Raw genomic sequence first — 22,634 nt, 5'->3', positions numbered from 1 at the left:
TTTTAAAGCCCTTCGCCGCTCATGAAATGGGCGGCGAAGGAATATTGGTCAAATTGCTTCGCCGCTCATCTGATGAGCGGCTAAGCTTTTGTCCTTATTCGCTAATTCACTAATGGAATTGGTTGGTTGATGGGACCGTGCTAATGGAATTGGTTGATGGGATCGTGGAGGTCAAATTGCTTCGCCGCTAATCAAATGAGCGGCTAAGCTTTTGTCCCTTTTTTTTTTTTTTTCTTTTTCGAAGCATTCTTCCTAACTTTTATTATTTCATACTAACTTTTATTATTTCATATGTAATTTTTAATAAGTTATTTAATATTTAATTTCATATGTAATAAATGTAATAAGTTATTTATTATTTCATATGTAATTTTTAATAAGTGTCGCCGCTCATTCTAGTTTATTTTTTTTTACGAAGCATTCTACCTACCCATTATTATTTTATATGTAATTTTTAATAAGTTATTTAATGTTTAATAAAAGGCAGAGCGACCAGGTTTTTTCCTGACATTTTTATGTAACCTTAAATAGGCGTAATTAGGATTTTACGTTTTACATGAAATACTAATTTTCAAATTACAGTGTAATACTTTTAAATTAAAATTTTTAAATCATATTACTAAAATTCTATTATAAACCAAAATTATCAAAAATTTAAAATATGATATTAGAATAATGAGAAATTTATAAATTAACATGATAATCGAGTATGCTATTAAATTACTAATAAAATTTACTTAAGTCATATTTTTAAATTTTATAATATTATTATCGCAATCAATAATGATAAATAATACAATAATATGACTTAATATAACACAACCATAAATAATACAATAATATGACTTAATATTGTATTATTAATATGACTTAATATAACACAACCTCCCAATATATTGTATTATTTATCATTATTAATTGCGATAATAATATTATAAAATTTAAAAATAGGGTTAATTCCACTTTGTCCCCCAAACTTTGAACGATTATCCACTTTAGTCCTTAAACTTCAAAATGGGACAGTTAAGTCCCTAAACTTATAAATACCTCCCAATTAAGGAAAATTGTTAACAAAATCTTGAATGTCGTGGTGGCCGAAGTGTCCCATTTTATAAGGGTTTAGGGATTTAAGTGTCCCATTTTATAAGTTTAGGGACTTAAGTGTCCCAATTTATAAGTTGGTCGCGCTGCCTTTATTAAACATTAAATAACTTATTAAAAATTATATATGAAATAATAAAAGGTAGGAAGAATGCTTCGTAAAAAAAATAAATTAGAATGAGCAGCCACACTTATTAAAAATTACATATGAAACAATAAAAACGTAAGAAGAATGCTTCGAAAAAAAAAGTAAAAAACTAGAACATAAGGACAAAAGCTTCGTAGCTCATCAATTGAGCGGCGAAGCAATTTGACCAACATTCTTTCGCCGCCCATCAGATGAGCGGCGAAGCAACATTCCAAAGATTTTTTTTTTTTTTTTTTACAAAAACTGACCCAAAATACATGAAACTAAAATAAATAAAAATTAAAAATATTTTTATTAGTAGACTTAACTCTCAATTGCGGCGACACCTTACTCAGCATTCCACCCCGAATACCCCCAATTTTGTGAACTTTTTCAAAATTGACAATATACTAAGAAATTCGCCCCAAATACACCTTACCATCACCACTGTAATAGCTCATGCCCTGACCCGTAATATTGGAGCAGTATTATTTTACCACATATACAACTAATCCTACGTGGCATTCTTTTAGCCTCTCGTGTCCAATCTCGCACAACAGGTATAACAGACAAGCCTAGTGATAACCTATGCTTTCGGACTCGAACCGGGCATTGACTCGGTCGAGCTCAGGGGTCAATGGGTTCGATCGGAGTTGAACTGGATGATGTCATAAATAAAAATTATTTAAAAATTAAAATGTTATATGTAAAATACTTAAGAGCATGTTAATATTAATAAATGTATATTCATATATATTTGATGTTTCAGATATATTTAATAAGAAAATACAAAGAAATTAGAATGATTAAATAGCAATTTATATTATTAAATGAACATTAACAAGTTTAGAATTAAAATTATGGATTTGATTGATAAAATAACGCCAAACTTTAGGACAACATTTATAATGTATAAAATATTTGAGATATATTAATAATTTTTAACAACCTAGGGGCCAAAACATAATATTGAAAATGTTTTGACCTTTTCAAAAAAAAAGCTTGACATCAAACCGGTTCATCCGATTTGCCGGTCAAATCCGGGTTTTGACTGAGTTTTTATGCTCCCGATTTTTTAGAATAACTCGAACCGAGTACTTGGCTGATTCTCGGTTTGATTGGTCGGGCCAGCTGATCCAGTCCAAGTTTGAAAACACATGTGATAACAATTACATTCCCTCAATAGTCTGGTATCGTTATGAAGACTTTTGGTTTGAACTTTCATAGCTCCTGGTGCCAAGTCTTTGGGGTAAATTATCTTTTATACTCGTACAGTTTAGTGCTTTATCGTATCATTCTTCTATAGTTTAAAAATCTATGCATAACTTTCTTTATCATAAATATGATTTGGGCTAAAGTAATATCATCAGTTTTTCCGTTAAAACTAATAGTTACAATTGAAAAGTCAATGTCAAACTAATAAATTCACTCTTTTCCTAATTCTTTTTTTTTCTGTTCTCCTTTTCTTTCTTTCTTTTTTCCTTTGGGAAGAGAAGATGATTTTTAAAAACTGCATCTTGGCCCACTAAATCTCAATAACTCTTAATTTTTCCAAAATACAAAAGCAAAGAAAGGGAAATAAAAAATAGATAAAAAAGAAATTCCAAAATAAAAAGCAAAGAAAGGGAAATAAAAACTAGATAAAGAAGAAATAAAAAATATCGTTATAGATTTGGTTTAAAAACCTATACTGCAATTTGCAATCTTTAAAGATTTGTGATAATCTGTGGTATTTTTTAAATTTCTTATTTAACTATTATTTAAAGATTTTGACAATTTATTGATTTGATTTGGACTTTTTAATATTTATCATTATTCTTTAATAAAAAAACTGTTAGTGATATTTTAATCTAGAAAAATTATGTATAGATTTTTAAATCATAAGGAAATAATATGTTAAGCACTAAATCATAAGAAAGTAAAAAGTAATTTAACCTAAATCATTGTGTAGCACTGCCATAACACAGGGTGCCCAAATTCTGCCTATTAGGTGCAGAATTTAATTTAATTAGGTGCCCCAAACATCTCGATCTAACCCCATGTTAGTGTACATTCTATCCACCAACTCATCATAACCTATTCGATCTTTCATTAATATAGCTTCCTTGCACCTCAGAGGGTCATGATGAAATGATCCTCTAGTATCCACTATTTTGTCTCCCCAATAAAATTAAATCACCAATGCAATATCAGTCGACATTTTTGCCTAATCTAATGAATATTTTCTTGTCAGTGCTATGAAGGAATTGCGTAAATATAATTAGTCCAAACATTCACCTTTGCTTTTTCTATTAAGCCAATCATTCATTTTGAATATTATACACTATTAGGTCCAATTAACTAAGACTAATCATATGTAATTACAAATGGATGAAAAAAAATCATTTTTTCTGCTTTCACATCTTACTTCATTAATTAACATAATAATAATAATCTATAATTAATATAATAAACATTCATTAACTACCAAAAAATGTTAACTAAGTACACAATTTACTTAAATAAATAAAATTTAATTATTCATTTATATAAACAATTGTCCATAAAACTATTAAACTACAAACACAAAAAGTAATTATTTATTACACATAATATTAATTAACTATATATGATAACTTGACAGACAACTAACATCATTACCATAATCATTATTATCTATAATTAAAATAAATGCTTATTGATTTATTTCAAAAAATATTCATTAAGTACAATGGTTAACTAAATACACAAATTACATGCATTAATTAATTATTACCTACAAATCGAAAAAATTATTATTCATAATTACAACTCAATACATAACTATTAATCGCTCATAATTACAGCTCAATAAATAACTATTAATTACTTTAATTAAATTTACTAGAATTCATAATAGTAAAAAGTTATTAATTGAATATATAAATTACTTACCGAATTGAAGAGCTAGGCTAAACCTTCACCATTGACTACAAAAGATTGACGAGCAGAGTCACATCTCTACCACTGGCCACAGAGCCCCACCACCAATGCCAGAATGACCACTTGCAAAAATCAGACTTCACTAATAGTCTCGACCAATGCAACTCCAACATCGGACAGAAATCAAAATTCACCCAAAGTATCAATTAATGTGGCTCATAGACTAGCCTATAACTTGTTTGACTCGTTGTTTGGCGATGGGGACGAGTATATGGCACAGAGTAAGGATATGGATTGAAGGGAGAGGGAGATGATATGGGGTTTGTGCGAATTGAAATGATGCATTTGGCATTGTATTTATAGAAAATTTTCATTTTCGTTTGCATCGATTGACTATTATCATTGATCAAACTCTGATCAACGGCTTAAAATGCCGTGCATGTTTCGTTTGTATTGATTACAGCCTCATTTGTTTCATGCCACGTCTGTTGCCGCATCGACTTTTGGATGCGGCAACAGCTGCAGCGACTGTGTGGATGCAATTAAAAAAATTGGCAATTCCACTTAAATGTGGCGATTTTAAGAGGAAAAAACCACTTTACTGAACACTAAAACTGAGATATTTTTTTTGTTTTAACAATATATTTAGATAGTCACCGAGAGGAGCCCAACCCATCTTACCTATCCCCTTGTACTAGTTATTAACATTTTTCCATTTCAAATGTCCAACTAAATCACACATATTTGCTAAAACAACAAGTTTATAATATTCTATGACCGTCACACCACTAGGTCTAGTGAATTACTCACTTTCTCTAACCTTTTACTCTCTACAAATTTTGCCTTATAGCTTTTTTACCCGTTTTGCTCCAGTTAGCGAACCAACTGTGTATTTATTAAAAAAAAAAAAAAGCTCCAGGCATTAACGTGTTTCATAAAATTACTCCCACCTAGGTTTGATATAAGTTCAACTTTGACCATGTTGACAAACATATAGGTGTACCAAATACACATACTTAATGCACCATTTTCATGTCGTTGTTTTATTGGTGTACCAAACCCACTCGTTCAGTGAAGCATCTCAATATTTATGCATTGCATTATAATTGTCAATGAAAATTCTTGAATTTCACAAGTTATAGGGTGTATTACCATTACATATATCCCATAATCATACAAGGAAATGGTGTTTTGCACCGGTTATAGATTGTACAAGTTATAGGGTGTACTAATTCTTGGCATTAGATATGAGAATTGGAGGTTTTGAATTCTAATTCCTCTACCCCCTTTCTACTTCTTAAATTTTATTTCTTCCTTATTTAAACAAAAAACATTGTAAGGTGTCCTAATATCACATGCCACATACCTCTTTGTGAATTGCACAATTTATAGGGTGTACCAACATCACATATGTAACGTAATCATATAAGAAAGTGGTGTATTTCTTTGCCAACCCTCTATAAGTTCAATTTTTAGATTGCATATGTATTGACAATCAACCATCTTCTCCACTCACAATCTCACTATATCCGAAACCAAAAGTATTTCTTTATTCGAAACTTATAATTGCACATGAAAGTTATAATTGCAAGAGGGACACAAATAAGAATGAAGGAAAACATTCCTTACCTCAAATTTGGATGCAAGATCTTCTCTTGGACTCCGTAGATTAATCAATCTTATACCCTTCAAATTGGACTTGGCATCCACCAATTTGAAGTTTAAACTTCGCAGTAGCTTCTTGAACAAATCCACTAGCTAGTTTCTTGTGCAAACTTCTTCTCATCTTCTTTCTCTCTTTTTTTTTTTTAATTATCTCTAGCTTCCTCTGAATTTTTGCTTTCACTTTCTTCTTCCAATGTTACACTCACCAATTGAAAGGGGAAACGAGAACAAGACTGTACACGATAAAATTTCAAGTCTGTAAAAAAAAAACAAGAAATATACACGACAAATGTGTAGTATATAATTTTAAGAAAATATGTGAGTATAATCTCTGGGATTTTTTCGGATTTGTAGAGAGTTCCCCTCAATTCTCCTTCTCAAACACCAATCCAAAGGCTTCGCAACTTGTTCTTGGATCCACCACCGGTTCTTTCAAATCTTGAGATGGAAGATTCGAAGAACTTGAAAGATATTTTGAAGACTCTAGTCTTGATATATGAGAGACTTGAAGAGCTTGAAGACCCGGACCTTTTGTGGTTTGGAGCTTCGATGCTTGAGCATATGAGATGCCTCTGGATGTCTCTGTGTGTCCTTGATTTGGTTGAGAGACCCCTATTTATAGCTGTGGCAAGAGGTAGAGGTTGAACACCTGTGTACCACTTTACTTGTCTTGCAAGATGTGCAATCATATTAGAACTGTGCTAGTCAAATATTATCTCTTCATTTTATATTTATTAATAAAGAGATAAGTAATTCATCGATTGGTCAAACTCGTGGGGACACGTGACGTGGCGTCGTTTGACTAGCCAAACTATTGCAATATATAAGAAATATACTTGGATTAAACAACTCTAAATATTATCCCTTTAATAAGAAATAAACATTTAGATATTTATCCAATAGACATGTGACATGATATGATTTGGTTGGTGGAGATATCCCTGCAATTTGAATTGATTCGAAACACCTCAACTTGACATGTGGTGAAATATAATTGGTCATTTAATAACCAATCTTTCCAGGTGTACATGACATTTGGCAATCCGATTGGATAGAAATATGCCGCAAAAATAATTTATAAACCAATGGTACTTTTAAGAATTAATTAAAATTCCATTGTCTACAAATACCCCCTCGAAATTTGTTCGCGAGTGCTGAAGACTGAAACATGATTTGAACAGACAAGTTTCGACATTTTTTTTTAGCACCGTCGGAATATTAATTCTCAAATAAGTCCATAAATAAACTAAATTGGAGATTTAGTGACTTAGTGATCCTAACATAAAGTCTAATGATTTAATGGTCTCAAACTCCACGTGAAATACCACCAATATGTCCTTAATGATCTCAATTTCCAAGATCACTAGTGCTTTCAATTTCCCGAGACCGGATCACTTCATTTGGAAGCTTTATGTCCACCATTTGAGCATCAATCCAAGTAAAGTCCATTCAATGCCGTGGCTTTACTCAAAGCTTTGCAATTCAAATATCAATTCATGGACTTTATTCACAAAGTTGCAATACCGTGGCTTTGGAATTGGTCATAAGAAGGCCATGTGAAGTGCCACCAATTCATGCAAATCATAGTGCTATGAATCCCCAGGGTCAGGCATATCATGCCAATAGCCACAAGTCCATTGCTACGTATGCATTGCCAGAAAAATTTCGGTGGTTTCGCTTTCCAAGGCCGCATGACTTCATATTAACTTGCCCCGAGTCCTCTTCTAGTTGAACACACTGGGAAAACGTGGTCCCCCCCATTCCAGTTGACCACTGGCACCGTTCGCTAGTTAGCTGCCATACTTTTGCAAATCGCCTGATGCTCGGTCATTGACATACTTCTCCATTTTTTCCTCAGCGGGTGAATTAAGGAAGGTCTTCCCAGCAACCTTGACTCAACTCATGAGCTTCATTTGAGGCGGCATGGTTGACGAGGTGCATCACTTCCTACTCCATGGCAGCCTTCTTTAACTCGTCACGATATCTCTCACAAATAGTTGCGTCAAAAGCTTCACCGTCCCTCGAAGCAATAGTAGGCACCAGCGGAACTTCGTTGTTTTTTCCTCTTCCTCAAAGACATTATCCATGCTCATCAGCTCTTCTTGAAGTCTTGCGTCCCCTTTTGGTAGAACCCCACTGCTAACCAAGCTCTCAATTTAACAATACATATATACATATACAGCCTGCTAAACCAATTTGAACACCGCCCAACATCCTTGACATGGGTTATATACACAAACTATTCCTCCGCTAAATTTACCTACAGGTTTCTTGATTTTCCATGTGTTGGGCATAGTTTGTAGGTTATTCACGTGATGGAGCCGATGGGGTCGAATGCTACTGCACTTAGAAGTTCATTCCAAAACTACCAGTTAAGTAATTCAATCCATGGCAAGCTCCATTCGCAGGAACCCGGGTCTCCATGCCGGTGATCTGCCTCATAATATAGTCGGTTAAAAGACACCGTATTAGACTTGAATTCCATTTACTGGAGCCATGCTAAAAAGGACACCGTTTTGGAATTGAACTCCGCTTATTGGAGTTCGACTAAGCACGCGTAGTCTTCAAGGCAAGACCTTCGAGTAGTTCATGTAAACCAGAACTCTACTCGCGTTCGGACTTGAATACCTGGCGGCTTTCAATGAAACTCCCCGCTATAAAACTCTTGAGGCCGAAGTCATGAATTCATAATTTCCTCAGAGTCGTGGATCTCCAGTTGCTGCCCCTTTCTTTTTTGCCACGTTTTGCAGTTTGCCCAGCAAGAGTTGCCGCTATTTTCTTTGTTCGCTGCCGCCACTGCTACGCCTTTATTTGCTGTTGCCATTATTCATTGTTTGCCAGTTTGCTTGGCTTTGCAGCCTTTTCGACTGATAAAATCAATTTGAAGTCGGACATCACTCTCGCCGAGCTACCCTTGAATTATTCTAAGGCACGCTCCACTTCTCCAAGCTATGGATGAATTTCTTCTCTGCTAGAGTTTAAAACTCTCCCTTTTTTTTATGTATAACTAACTCCCTGACTTTTAAATTATCCACGGGCACGCTTGCTCTCATATTATCCCTGCTTGTGTTTCTCGTTTTGCTACTTTGCATGGAACAATTGCTGATTTTTGGTAGTTTCTGCACAGATAGATTCAGGGCAATATCTTCTTTGTTGCGAGCCGTTTGCAAAATCTGGTTGCTGCTTCTACCACAGTTTTGAAGGTAGTCATCTCCAATTTTCGTTCATAAATATTCATACCTTCTTGTATCAATGGTTCCCATACTTGTTTTAATTTGTCTTGACCGTGTCTAATGCTTGAAATCTGCATGTTAAGCCGCCATGTCTCAAACTTATGAACCTGAACCACCAACTCATTATAAGATATCATTATAAGATAACATGATTTCCAAATCTCGAAACTTGTGAGTAATTAGCATACGAATTCTTGCATGTTTTGATTATAGGTAATTCTACCAAGTTGCGTTGGAACCTCGGCTCTTTATGTCTGACAAATTGAAGTGACATTTTAGAGTTTCACCACAAAACTGAACAACACCTTAGCCGCCACAATTGCACACACGATCTGTTACAATTGAGACTCCACCGATCTATGTTACTGATCTTCTTGACACCCGAACTCTTAAGCATGCCTTGACATATGACTGACTTGTCGAAACTTTAACTGCCTTATCAATTATTTGTCGTCATCCCATCTCACTTTTGCTTGCTTTTTATTGTCAGGTCTGACTTCAATAGGAAATTAGCATCCAACTCGAGGAATTAGAAACGTAACCACGAGGTAACTTGACTGGCAATGTTTCGTAGAGAAAAAGGAAAAGGTCGTCTTTTTTTTTTCTTTTTTTTTTAACCAGCTCAACCTTTCTCTTTTTTCTCCAAATTTGCAGCAACCATGCAAATTAAGGACTATGCCACACCATTGTCACATATTTCATTGACGGACGAATAGGGTGGACCTCAATCAAAGAGCTTGTCACTACATGTTCATAAACTAACAATTGGGTCGTTCGCTAAGTCTTTCATACCCTTGAAGGATGTTTTCATCTCGAAGATTGGACTAGCAAGTGGACTAAGGAAGTGGTGGCACCGTCGACTTTCTCCACTATGTCGAGGGAAGAAGAAGTGGTCGTATTAAACTCGTCACTTCACAATGGAAATCCAGAAATAGCCAAACTCACGCATCCGTTCGTGGGATTCAATATTGACAAAACTACATGGAAGATCCCTTCGTCCTTCTTCGGCGAGGCGTGCTTCACTTCTCACTATTGGGAATGGGTCGAGGACATCCTCGGAAGATATAAAGAGATGCTCACACGTGCTGGCATATTTGAAGCTGTTTACGCGTTGAGATACTCCTACGACCGCTGTGAAAATATCTTGCAAGCTTTCTTCAAATATTGGTGCCCCTCAACAAACACACTTCATACGCCCATTGGAGAGTTGTCCATCACACTTTAGGACCTTTATCGACTTGGTGACCTTTCGGTCGATGGCTCGTTCTTTGATGAAGTCGTTCCTTCGGCGCAGGAGCTTCTCACTCGTGACAAAGAAGCGAAGCCACTTCTCCCTGAGAGTTGCAGGCACATCTTTTCCGCCTACTATCACCTTTGGACGAATGACCAAGGGGTATGGATGAAAGACTGGATTCGTTTCTGGTTCAAAGGAGAGGCTAGGTATAGGCCTCCTCCGAGTAGGACGAATAGAAGAAAGACCACGTCTAAACCGAAAATGACTTACAACCCTTCTGGAAGCGTAGAGCCACACGACCTTACTGATATGAAGAATTTCAACGTCCCTTTCGACACACTGGATATCCCAGAAATTTTAAGAAAGGAAACCTATATTGCAGCATTCATAGCGTGTTGGATTTGCAAGTTTCTTTTGCCAAGCAAAAAGGTCGATCGTATTCGCCCAAATGTTTTTAAGTTTGCATGCTTAATGGCCACAGGGAAAAGATTTTACTTTGCAATTTCCGTTTTTGCTAGCATATATCATGGGTTAAGAGAGATCGTCCACGCCCCTAACCTTGGAGAATGCGGGGTAACCTTTCCAATCCATTACGTCTATGCTTGGATTGGCCAATACTTCACTGTATATTATGAAAACAATCAAGTGAATAGCCACCACACGTGCGTGACAAGATTTAGTGGTGAGAAAATAACAATATTTTATGGCCGATCAGAAGTTAAGGAAATCTTCAAAGAAATAAATCCTTTGATACTTCCCAAATTGTGTTGGACTGAGAATGAAGAAAAAGTGTTGATCAACGATGGATCCATATCATCAAGACTTGCGAGTTACTTTATTAGTCAACGCTCTTGCCATTTAACTCTACGTAAGGACAATACTTTCATTATTGAAAAATATAATTCTTGCAGGTTTAGCAGATAATTCGGTTTCTGTCAGGACATTCCCAACAATTTGAAAGAGATCACTCATACTTATATTTTGGGTAAGGCTATTCAACTATGGGATTACTCAATTCGCACGCAGACGCGATCTCGGATGACTATACCCACGCACAGGAAGCATCCATTGATCACAAAAGACTATAGAGATCCCTCAGCAATCATCGAAGAAAGGTAAGGTTACCTCCACCAACGAGTAAGGTTACCTCTGCCAACGAGTCAGTGCATCATAATGGAGTTATAGAGATTGTAACGGGTCTTATCACATCCACCTTGTGGAAGAACAAAATTATTAGCAGTCTCTCGAAAACATTGTTACAAAAAATAAGTCTTCCAAGGACTCTCGACAGGCCATCAAAGAGGCACAACTAGTGATTCCAGCAAAGAAGACGCCGCCTAAAGTTTCAAAATCCTTGTCGGTGACTTGCACAGAAGAAGATGTTGAAATTGAAACGGTGGACGATCGTGAGTCTATCGAGGCTATAGAAAAGGAAGGGATTCAAGTTCAGGAAATCGGATCTACCCAAGGAGGAGTCCATTCGTTAGCGAGCGGTAGTAGTAGTCAAGACTGTCATTGGAACCGATCAAAGAAGAGGACATCTTCTGATTTGGAGGAGGTTTTCTTTACACCACCGTCGGTTGGAGTGTTGCCACTTGAGGTAATCATCTAGCTATTTTTTTGTAACTTTTTTCTTTTCAGTCCTCGTTTCTTGAATTCCATCAAGAAAATGTTGGTAACAATTCACCACCCGAACTCGAAACTAATGATATAATTTCAAAAAATAAAAGTGACAAAATAGCTATCAGTACTCCAAAGCAATTTGCTCCCAATGGAGGTACCTCGTCAATGCGTAAGAAGGAGTCAACTGGTTTGCACGAGATCCGAAAGAGACCTAAACCAGCACTGATTTCAGAATTTCACGGTCAAAAATTGATCCAAGTGCATCGAAGGAGATACTTGCAGAGTTTGTGGATGAATTTGGGCAAACAGATTATTGACACTCCTATTGAGCAGATCTCTTCTTTAAAAGAGTGCGCAGAGAAAATCATTGCGAAAATCACAAGAACGGATCCTACCAATGGTCTCCCTTTAAAGGACTTCTTGATAGAATTATTTATCAAGGCGGAGGCATATGATGTTTCGACATTTTCGTCATGAGAAAAGATGAGTAAAGAAACACATGCAGAACTTCTTTTCAAAGTGACCGCCTAACTCGGGAGAGATAAAGCGATTGAAGAAGAACTAACTCATCATCTGCAAAGTCTTGAAGAAAAGTTGCAATCCATCGAAGATAGGAAGGAAGTTTTGCAATAGGAACTTATCAATTTGAAAAAACAAGGTTTAGAAATCAGTTCAGCTATTGATCAAAAGCATGAAACTTTCAAAGAAATCCAGGCTGAAATAATCCGAGCACATGATGAGTTCTCTTCTATTGAAAGTACCAGCATCTTGACTGATGATATAGTGAAAGAACTTGAAAACATGAAATCTGCACTTGAATCATGCAAGATAGCAGTAGTGGATTATAAATTTGACATTTAGTCTTTTCACCATGTCTTTTTCTGAATTTTTTTTCCTCTTTTTTTCTTGTAATAAAATTTATTTTTATGAATAATAAAATGTTTCTCATTTCTTATTTCTTGTTATTATTTTTTTCTAAGAGAAAAAAACTCTTAAATTTATCATTTTATTTCAAAGAAAAAGAGACGATTTTTTTTTTGCAAAGAAAGAGGGTTTGTTTTAAGAGGTGTAACTAAACTTAGAAGTTGCCCTCCAAGCTACCTACGTATTCCAACAAGAGAATCAAATCACACGTAGTTCCTGTCGTTCACATTTTAATCTCATGCGGGCCAAGAGCATCTATTTGTTTACCACTTTAGATTTGGTGGCGTGTTTTAGCAGTTTAACCACATACTATACTATTGATAGTTGCTATCCACAGTTTTAGCTCATGCGGGCCGGGAGCATTGCACAGTTTCGATTACGCATAGTACCTTTTTAGGTACTTGCCATTGATGGAACCAACCCTTAATTCATCATCAACAACCAACCTGTATGAACCATTTGTATACACTTCTCGAATAACATATGAACCATCCCACTTCGAAATAAACTTTCTTTGGCCGCCATGAGTGAGAATGATCGGTCTCCGAATAGCGAGTATTAACTCTCCAATCTAGAAAGAGCGTGGCCGGACATGCTTATTGAATGCTTTTGAAAGGCGGCCTTAATAGCACTCAATTCATTGTTGAGTTTCCAATCTCTTTTCGTCCAGTGCTTCTAACTTTTCAAGGCGAAGACGAACATTATTTTCTTCACTGAGCCCTTCTTGAATCGCAATTCTTAGCGAAGGTATTTGACACTCAAGTGGAAGAATAGCTTCAACACCGTAAATAAGCACGTATGGGATCGCTTGCGTGGGAGTTCGAAAAGTAGTTCGATATGCCCAAAGTGTTTCTCCAATTCGAAAATACCAATCCTTTTTCAATTTATCCATGATTTTCTTCAACAGATTACATAAGGTCTTGTTGAACGCTTCAGCGAATCCATTTGCGGCAGTGTAGTACATGGACGAACTGTATTGTTTGAAATGAAACTTTTTGCAAAACTTGTTCATTGCTACATTGCAAAAAGGCTTACCATTATCGATGATGATATAATGCGGGACTTGATATAGATAAATGATGTGCGAGCGAATGAAATCTACTACATTCTCCTTTTTGACCTCTCTTAGAGGAATCGCTTCGGCCCACTTTGAGAAATAATTCGTTGCCGCCAAAATGAAAATGTGTCCTCCAGAAGATTTTGGGAGCGATCCAACTATATCCAAACCCCAAGTATCGAACGACCAAGAAGCCACAGTTGGATGCAATGGTTCAGTGGGTTAACGGATAAAATTGCCATGGAATTGACAAGCTTGACATCTTCTAGCAAAATCAATACAGTCTTTTACCATCGTTGGCCAGTAGCATCCTATTCTCTTAATGCGGAAGTGTAATTTTGGGCTAGATTTGTGGGCACCATATATCCCAGAATGAGCCTCCTCCATTGCTTGCATGAACTCATTTTCTCCAAAATATCGTAGAAACACCGCATCGAATGATCTTCGGTAAAGCGTTCCTTTGTAGTAAATGAAACGTGACGCTCGATGACGTATATCAACCCTTTGCTTAAAATCTTCTGATAACTTCCCATGATTAAGATAATCAATGATGATGTGACGCCAATCCTTCTTTTCGATCTCATGGACAAAAATATGATAAGTATTTTCTTCTTCATCATCATCTTCTCCATCAAATATCGGAGGTATGACCCAACTTTGACATATTGAAATTTGATTTTGATGAGAAGGTAAAGTGATCATGGACGCCAACCTTGCCAAAGAGTCAGCTTGTTGGTTGAAATTCCTAGAGATATGTTCTATAGTGATATTATCTAAATATCCCATGAGTTGTCTTGCATACTTATAATACGGGATCAATTCAGGCTTTTTGACATCATAAATACCAAGAAGTTGATTTACCACTAATTTGGAATCACCATAGACCCTAAGATGCAACTGCTTCATGTGTACGGCCATTTCCAGACCGAGAATCAATGCTTGATATTCGGCCACATTGTTTGAACATTGATGTGTTAAAGTAAAAGAGTATGACAATATATCTGATTCACAAGTATAAAAGATAACTCCTGTGTAATGCCCTGAAAGAAGGAGAATTTTCCTTTTATATAAATTTTTGTTAGACGAGCGGAGAAGCGCAACGTTTGAACTTGGAAAAGAAGAAAAAATTTTACAAAAAGGGAAAGGGGCCGGATTGGCCAGGTAGTTTTGAAAAAAAATGAGTTTCGCCACTGTCTCGAATCCGACCAGATTCCGGCCGAATTGTGACGTGGCAGGTCGGCCATCAAGTTTGGCTAGTTGATTTTCTTCCTTCTTATCTTGTTTTGGCTGGAAAATATCTTCATTTCTTTCCCTTGGCCAGCCGTGTGTTTGAGAGAAAAGAAAGAAAACTTCATTTTCTAGTTTCAATTTTCACTTCAATCTTGAGATTTAACCGTTAGTTTTGCAAATTGTTTCGATTAACTTCGTATTTAAGGTGTTGGCAAGCTATTGGTGGAGTGGTTATGGAGGAGGAAGCACTAAGCTACCTATTCTCTTGAGGTTTGAAGGTATTTTGCTAAGAAATTCTTATCTACTTCAATTGATTGCAAATTAGTGGATTAGTGATGTTATATATGTTATTTTGTAGAGGATTTCATGGGCTAGGGTAAAGCTTAGCCAATTTTGGATTTATTAGTGAATTTTCTGATTTTACATGATGATTATGGTTGGCCTTGAATTGATAGCTCTAAATGGTGTTAAACGGAACCTTTATACGTTAATTGTGGTTGTGTGCGGAAAATTTCAGCTTGAGGGGATGAATTTCGATTTTAGGGTTTTGATTTGGGAGTTTTCTAATGGTTGACTCTTAAGCTTCTAATTAGCTTTGATTGAGGAATATTGTGGCCTAATTGGATGTATTTTATTGCTTATTAACCGTATGTGTGATTGGTGATATATTGTAGGTTGGAAATGAAGCATTTATGGGAAAGTGCTGCCGAACTTTGATAGTGTTTGGTTGTTTTGAATTGGAATTGAAGGGCTCGAGTTCGATCCATGAAATTTTCTATAATGGAAGAGGTTCATGAGCCGTGGTTGTGAGTGATCTCCAAACTATTTGCAAAGTTACTTTGGAACTATTTCTTGCATTGTTACTTGATTTCATATCATGAGTGCTTGCATGTGGTCCATGACATGTTTTGGCTCAAATGAGTATTTAAAATTCGTGTGCTGAACACCGACGTCTCCACCACTGTTCATGTTCATTTGGAGCACCAAAGGGCTCCCTCTTACTGTTAAACGTTAAGTGATCAATTTGAGCGTTGGGTGTTTGGATACAATGATTTCACTGGCTCACGAGAGCAATAAACGTACATTAGATTTCCGATCCATAATATCATTGAAATGAATGATTGTGAAACTGATTTGATTACTGATTTTTAGTGGTTACTCGCTGAGTTTCTAACTCACTCCAAAACTATTTTATTCCCCTCCACAGGGCTGAGGTGGAGGAAGCATTTGTATTAAAGTTCTCTGGGGTTATGATTGGATTATCTCTTGTTCAGTTGAAATTTTAATTTTATCCTGTGTAATAGTTGAGACTACGATTGTACTTGTACTTATGTGAGAATTGAGGACCTTTGTTTTATTTGAAAAATTAGTATTTCTTGTATCTCTTGAGGTTTTAGTTTGTAGTGCAATTGAATTTGTGGAATTTGATGTATAATTTTTGAGATGTATATTGTAATTAATTTGAGAACTGAAGTGAACGACTGAGTCCCGGCCAGAGTTGGACAGGCGGTCCGCCGAACCCTTTGGTTAGCATTAGGGGGAGGTGGGGCTATCATATCCTGCACCAGTTCCGTCCCGGTGTGCGGCTCCATCGAAATACATTGATCACGGGGATTTGACCATAAATACTTCTTTATCGGGGAGTTCATTAGTCAAATCCCACTCGGCAGGTATGGGATGATGAGCTAAAAAGTCTGCCAATATTTTTTCTTTGACAACTTTCGCAGGCACATAAATAATTTCAAATTGTTGAAACTGGAGGTACCATCTCGTAGTCGATCAAATAGTACAGGTTTTGTCGTGACATATTTAATGGGATTAGACTTAGATATGAGTCGAATAGTGTGTGCTTGAAAATAATGTTTTAACTTTTGAATGACAAATATAAGTGTCAAACACAACTTTTCGATGGGTGAATAATTCAACTCATTAGATGTCATCATCTGACTCAAGTAATATAGCGCATTCTCCTTACCTTCATCATTTTCTTGAGAAAGTAAGGCCCCAACTGACCGTTCTTGACCGGAAATATAGAGAATCAATGGTTTTCCTGGAATGGACGCAGCCAACACTGGGGATTCATGAGGTATGTTTTGATGCTTGTAAAAGCATTCCTACACAATTCATCCTATTCGAAGGGCACCTCTTTCTTCATCAATCGACTGAAGGGTTGGCATCGTCCGACCAAATTAGAGATAATTTTCGGATATAAGCCAACTTTCCTTGAAGGCTCTTTAATGTATGAATATTTCACGGTTCAGGCATGTTCACAATTTTAGATCGATCGACCTCTATCCCCCATTGATGAACGATAAAATCGAGAAATGTGCCAGAAGTGACTCGGAATGCGCACTTCAAAGGATTCATATTCAGTTGGTATCTCCGAAGGCGTTGGAAAACTTTTCGAAAGTCTTGAATATGATCCTCTCGCTTCTTCGATTTCACCACAAGATCATCAACATAGCACTCCACTGTTCTATGGAGCATATTATCAAAAATTCTTTGCATTGCCCTTTGATATGTTGTTCCAGCATTTTTCAAGCCAAACGACATTACTTTATAGCAATAAATTCCCTTGGGGGTGCGAAAGGCAGTGAACTCCTCATTCTCGGGCGCCATATGTATTTGATTGTAACCAGACGATCCATCGAGAAAAAATAGTGTTTCATACTCGATTGTAGCATCTACCGTCAGTTCTATGATGGGGAGTAAAAAATCATCTTTAGGGCAAGACTCATTTAAGTCTCGAAAATCAATACAAATTCGAATTTGCCCATTTTTCTTCCTTACAAGGGCAATGTTTGAAATCCATGTTGGATATTTTACTTCCCATATGAATGCAGTTTCAATCAATTTATTTATTTCATTTTCTATCAAAAGAATCAATTCGGGTCGAAAACGTCTCCGAATTTGCTTGACTGATTTTGTTCCTCGCTTGACCGACAAGCTATGAATAGCGACCCTTGGATCCAAACCAGACATTTTTTAGTAATTTCAGGCAAAGACATCCTTGAACTCGAGCAGCAAATCAACATACTCTTTCTCTTCTTCCGGAGTTATGTAAGAACTTATGTAAATTGGGCAAGGGTCGTCACTTGTGCCAAGATTAATCTCTTTCAGCGCATGGACTGTATTTTTACTCATTGTTCAAATTCAGCGGGAGCGTTATCTGCATTTTCTTTTTCTTCTTCAAGATCACTGATCGTAATATGATGGCAAGAAGCAATACTTTCTTGACCCTGTTCTTCAAAGATGGTTTCGATCCTTATGTTAAACAAGTCTCTATAGTGCATAAAACAATTGGAAACTCGTTTCCTCGTACCATTCTTCTTTATTGGAGTAAGATCTTCTTCCTTGATAACTTGGTACCCTTGTTTTTTGCTACCCAATTTCTCATAGATGGGCGGTTTCAAATTTTTTGGCTGCAGGTCGAGTCTGTTGAATACAGAAGTACGCTTTGACTTATTTTTCAATCTATCGAAAACAGACCTCTTTCGACTTGTGACCTCCATTTATTCGTTCACGTAGTTACAACTTGCCATTTTGATCATTATACGCATTGGAGAAGGCAGTTGATAACCAAGACCCATCGATGAGTTTTCGACATTATAGCCTCTTTCTTTCAACATTTTCTGTGTATGTGTCAATCCATGAGTTTTCTCACCAGTCACTTCAAGTGGGAGTTTGCCCAATGCATTCTTCTCATTTGGGTTATAACTCGCCTTAGCAAGAAATCTATGTGTTTGGATCAAAACCTTCTTAAGTCCGATTAGTTGGTAGTGAGTAATGTTCTAGGGTCGATTTTTCTTTGGGATGGACAAACCCTTACAAGCTCACTTTCTCACTTTTAACAGGCTCTATTTTGATGAGCGAAACATTTAATGTATTATTCCCGATAAAATAAAACTGACCTTCTTCTCTCTTTGGTCTTGAAATATAACGTAAAATGGATACTTTGGAATCTTGACTTTCTTCCCTTACTGACTCTTTTTCTTTTGTTTCTTTTTTAAGATAAAATTTGATGTCGGCAATGTGAGTCTCGGTCTCAGTGAAAGGTTTATCATCGGCAGCTACCTTTCTAATTATACCGTCTCGACAATATTTGAAATATTGATGCAGAGTAGATGGTATAATTTTATTTTCGTGAATCCAAGGTCTTCTCAGGAGCATGTTACAAGAGGTTCTGGCGTCAATAATATGAAATAACGCACTCGAATACAATTCACCAATGAGCAATTCAAGCCTTATGAGGCCAATCGCTCTTTGCCCCCCTTGGTTGAATCTTTGGATCATGAGGCGGCTCTGGGAGAGTTCATTGCTTGATATTCCTAGTTCTTTCATAGTACGTACGGACATGATATTGACAACAGATCCCCCATCAAAGAGTATCCAATTCATCTTCTGCTCTCGGACATATGCACTAACAAACAAGGGTCGATTGTGGGTTTTGAAATCAATTGTTAAATCGTCATCATAAAAAATTATAGCCGTTGTACAATCTACTGGTGAGTTATCATCGACTTTGAGTTTTTTCTCAACTTCAGTGCTAATTTGTACGACTTGAGGATTTTCAACTTTGACGACATTACATGAAGTAGAATTATCATCATCGTCACTCAAATACCCATTAGGCATAAATTCGCTCAGTGTCACAGGTTGTCGAACCTCTTGAAGGAGTGGATGATTTGAAGAGACTAGTGTTACGGCCATTTCTTTTCATTTCTTTGTTGCATTTCGTTGTTTCATTATCATTTCAACTTTTGTCGAACGAATGCTTTTCAAAAAGCTGTACTTCCTTATTTTTTGCTTGCAAGTTCTCTTTCGAGTGACCAAAGCTCATCCTTCATTGTCATCTTCAATAACGTCTTCAATTGAGGGTTTTTCAAACTCCTTAGACAAAGCACTGCTTGATAGGGATAAAATTTCAATCGGACAACACAAAGACCCAAACATTATTGTTGTATGGTTTGCCGATGCTTTATCCTCCTCGAGAAGGATTTTTTCTTGACGGGCCAATTTCATAATCTTATTGTTAAAGACAAAACATTTTGTGAGAGGGTGACCAATCATGCGATGATAACAACAATAATTTGGATCATTGATTTGACCAGTTTCCTCTGAGCGGTTCATTTGGAGAAATTCAAGGAGTTTTTTCTTGAAAAGATCATCAAACATCCCTTTTAAATCAGATTCAAGGAATGGATAATCTTTTTCTTGCATCTCTTTTAACATGGGTTTTCTTACTGACCTGCTTTGAGAGGAATCTAATTTTTCGGTGATCTTTCAGCTCACATTGGTTTCGATTTTCATAGGAGTTGTGTTTATTGCCATGGACTCCTTGTTACTTGGTCTTGAAAGGAGTTTGCCCCCTTTTTTATTTTCTTGTCTTTCATTGCTGTAACGGGGTGGATGCACTCGCGGAGTTTGAATAGGAAGTCCATCCGTGGCATTAGCCGTGATACTTAATTCCATATCGTGAGCACGAGTAGCTAATTTTTCAAACGTATTTGAATATATACCTTGTAGAATGTAACTTAAACTCCAATGCATTTCTCGGATACACATTTCTATGGCAGAAGGTCCAGACAGTCTATCTTTACAGTTGAGACTCAAACCTCTCCACCTATCAATATAGCTGACCACAGATTCATCCTTCCATTTGCGAGTGTTAGTCAACTCCAGCATACTGACAGTTCTTCTAGTGCTGTAGAAGCGATTCAGGAACTTTTGCTCTAACTGTTCCCAACTGTCGATGAACCCCGGAGTCAGATTAGTGTATCAATCAAACACGTTGCCCTTCAAGGGTCGGACGAACTGTTTGACTTGCAGGTCACCATAGGTTCCTGCGTTATTACAGGTTTCGACAAAATGGACCACATGTTATTTTGGACTATCTTTTCCGTCAAACTGTTGAAACTTAGGCGGTTGATATCCATCAGGCATTACTTGGTTGTCAATTCTAGCAGTGTAAGGCTTGCAGTAGGTAAAGCTCGACCTTGAACCATCTTCATTTTTGTCTTTAATCACATCTTTAACAAGTTTCTTCAGTTGTTTTACGGGAATAGTTTCATCGGTGGTCACATATACTTCCTTCACCTTTTCCTTATCTTTAGATGAAGGGATTTCACGGTCTTAGTGCTCCTTAGGGTTCGCATGGGTTCTTTCAAGAGCGTGATCTTTTTGGGTGAGAAGTTGAGCAATAAAAGCATCTTGGTCCTTGATGTGTTTTATCATGGTCTCCATCATCTTGGACATGTTCGACACTTGTTCTTCAAGACTTAAAGTGTTTGTCATCATCGCGGGCATTGCAGCAGAAGAAGCAGCGGAATCTTCCATAGAAGATCTTGATTGAAAAGTTTCATGTGAAGAGGCTGATCCAGTACTTGATGAATCATCATCATGTTTAGAAAATTTGGATCCAGATCCAAATTCGAGCAATGCAAGAGCCTTCTCGATCAAAGCAGGAACGTCTTTGATCCTCACCGTGGAAGAATAGCTCGATGGTGATGTTGAACCAAAGATGGGGGTTGACACCGATGGAGCATCCATGCTACTTTGGGTGGAAGTTCTCGTTATGCTCCTTATCACGGGACTAATAGTGCGAGTATTGGTGGCAACAAGTGCAGCTTCCTGAGCCTTGGAACGAGCAGTCACTGACTTGTTATTCTTTGGTGATGTATATTGTTGAATATTTGAGAAGAAGAAATGGAAGGTAGAGGTGGTCCCACCGGGCATACCAAAAATTTGTACGCGATAAAATTTCAATTGTGCCAAAAAAAATAACAAATATACACGACAAATGTGTAGTATATAAATTTAAGAAAATATGTGAGTTCAATTTCTAAAATTTTCTCGGACTTGTAGAGAGTTCCCCTCGATTCTCCTCCTCGAATGCCAATCCAAGGGTTTCACAGCTTGTTCTTGGATCCACCACCGGTTCCTTCAAATCTTGAGATGGAAGATTCGAAGAATTTGAAAGATATTTTGAAGATTCAAGTTTTGATATATGGGAGACTTGAAGAGCTTAAAGACCCTGACCTTTCGTGGCTTGCAGCTTCGATACTTGAGAGTATGAGATGCCTCTGGATGTCATTGTGTGTCATTGATTTGGTTGAGAGACCCCTATTTATAGCTGTGGCAAGTGGTAGAGGTTGAACACCTGTGTACAAGTGTCTTGCAAGACGTGCAGTCATATTAGAACTGTGATAGTCAAATATTATCTTTTCATTTTATATTTATTAATAAAGAGATAAGTAATTTATCGATTGGCCAAACTCGTGGGGACACGTGACGTGGCGCCGTTTGACTGGCCAAGTATATTTAGATATTTGTCCAATAGACATGTGACATGATATGATTTGGTTGATGGAGATATCCCTGCAATTTGAATTGATTCAGAAAACCTCAACTTGACACGTGGTGAAATATAATTGGCCATTTAATAACCAATCTTTTCAAGTGTACATGACATATGGCAATATCCGATTGGATAGAAATATGTCGCAAAAATAATTTATAGACCAATGGTACTTTTAAGAA

Source organism: Coffea arabica, chromosome 1c (genome assembly GCF_036785885.1).
Source record: "Coffea arabica cultivar ET-39 chromosome 1c, Coffea Arabica ET-39 HiFi, whole genome shotgun sequence".
Classification (NCBI taxonomy): Eukaryota; Viridiplantae; Streptophyta; class Magnoliopsida; order Gentianales; family Rubiaceae; genus Coffea; species Coffea arabica.
This window is presented reverse-complemented; position numbering follows the sequence as displayed.